Below are 2,434 nucleotides of genomic sequence, written 5' to 3'. Positions count from 1 at the left end.
TGGGTCGAATTGAAAGTGCTTTCAATTAAATAAAAAAAAGAAGCATATACAGTCATATATACTACGCCAAATGAAGGAGCTATCAGCCTAGCATCCCAACGTTTATAACATACGCAAATTTCGACGTAAGATAGTGACACCAGATGCATTGAATACACAATTGCTTTTTCATATAATTGACGTAACATGTCCATTTTTATTTGTTCAATCACATTTTTCATAAATAATAAGTACGATAATTTTACTTTATTAACGACTTCATTGAATATAGTAAATTCAATTTTAATTTGAGATATAACTAATTAATAAGAAGAATAAATTAGTAATTAATTAAATGATAAATTATTTCCTAATTTTTTAAAAATTAGATAAATAAAAGCGGACTGATGAAATACAGTCCAAAATCCTATAATAAATTGAGATCAATGAAATCTAAAAAAATAGATCATCACGTATCAATTTGGATATATTCCATATGAAAATTAAGGACCACTCGCAATAAATGTGGCACCTCACTTACCTTACCAACTCACATGCTCTTCCCTAAATTGGGAACTTAGGTGCGCTATCTTTTGGAGCACGTCCGACAACGAAGTGCAAGAGACGGATAGCGTTTGTCATATGAAGAAGGCGGCTATAATAAAAAGCAAAGGCAATGTGGACTTGTCATGAAGGAAAGCCCGTCTTTTTTTTTTTTTTTATAGAAATGTGTTCGTGTAATAGACCTACTGGTGTTGTCAATTCTTTTTCCATCAATTATAATAGGCTTTATCTAAACTTAATATTTTTGGTACGTATTAAAATTCAAGAAATTGAACAAATTAAGTTGAACATATAATTTTAAAAACGGAAAAGGGCCAAAAATACCCCTAAATTATTCAAAATGAAGCAAAAATATCATCCGTTAGTTTTTTGGCTCAAAAATATTCCTCCGTTAAAGTTTTAGATCAAAAATACCCCTCTCTGACAGAATGACATCAAGCACGCCATTTGAACAAAAATACCACATGGTCAGTCCACGTCAGCGTCCACTTTCACACAATAAGTCTTCTTTTTAGTCAAATCAGACAGTTCTGCTTCGGAGCATTCTTATCCACTATTTAACGATTTCAGTTTCCTTGGGGTGAGAACTTGATCATTTTCATCTTTATTAGCAAGTGAAGAACTTGGTGTGCGTTCAACAAAAGAATTTTTCTTCCCCGGCCGGTTATTTGTATCGACCTAATTCTTCACAACACCGGAATGTGAAATAGAAGTATCTGCAGAGATTTTCCTTTCCGGTTCATCTATACAAGCATTCACCGTATTTGTCTCCTGCGATGCATCTGGTGTACTTCCCTAATTCCTCTCGGTAGAAACTTTATTTTTCACAAATTCATTGTTAAGAATGGGTTCATTTGCCTCCTCGGCAACAGGATGATTGACTGCACCTTCTTTAATAACATCTTCTTTGTCCATGACATGAATCTACTACCATGGAAACACTAAACAACTATAGATAGTTTCTAAATTTAGCAACTGTCATTATCTAACCAAATTAGAAAAAAAATTATTATTAATTCCAAGAAATCTATGAACAAAGTAAGAGGAGTCCCTCACCTCAGACGACACGTTTTAAACAAACATCTACTTTCTTTTCTACTTTAAACCGCAACCGCAGCACAACTATATGAGACTTGTAATTCCGACACTAGACCAACAACAACATATTATCTAAAATAAGCAAAGTTTTAAATGGTCGAGTCGAATATTAAAATTGAGAATGAGGTAATTTTTCATGTGGATACTGATGTGGACTAGTCATGTGACATTTTTTTTTTCACATGACATGCTTGGTGTCATTTCGTTAAAGAGAAGAGTATTTTTTATCCAAAAATTTTATGAAGGGGTATTTTTGAGAGAAAAAATTAACGGAGGGTATTTTTACTCCATTTTGAATAGTTCAAAAATATTTTTGACCCTTTTCTGTTTTAAAAATATGATAAATGTCAATTCTAATAATCTTGAATATTAAACTTGTTTGAGCCATTTTTTAATTGTTATTTTTTATTTTAAAGGTTAAATTCCTCTCTTCTTTTTACATAGAGTACATGTGTGAATATACATTTTAGTTTCAACCAATAAATAACTTCATATTTGAATTTGACTATGCAGTCCACAGAGTCTACTTAATTCGTCATTTATTTAGATTGAAGAATCACTGCCAAAAAAAAAAAGGGAAAAATCAATCATAAAAATTGATCACAAGTGATCGATTTTTTCAAATTTCTGACCATAAAACCGATCAATATTTGTAGTCGATAAAATAGTGGTGGTTTTTTAAAAATCGAATAGAAGTGGTCGGTTTTTTTACAAAAAAAAATAAAAATATATATATATATATTTAAAAATTATTATTTAATTAAAATTGAAAAAAATAATTTTAGAAAAAAAA

The sequence above is a fragment of the Capsicum annuum genome, chromosome 8 (assembly GCF_002878395.1).
Source record: "Capsicum annuum cultivar UCD-10X-F1 chromosome 8, UCD10Xv1.1, whole genome shotgun sequence".
Lineage (NCBI taxonomy): Eukaryota > Viridiplantae > Streptophyta > Magnoliopsida > Solanales > Solanaceae > Capsicum > Capsicum annuum.
This window is presented reverse-complemented; position numbering follows the sequence as displayed.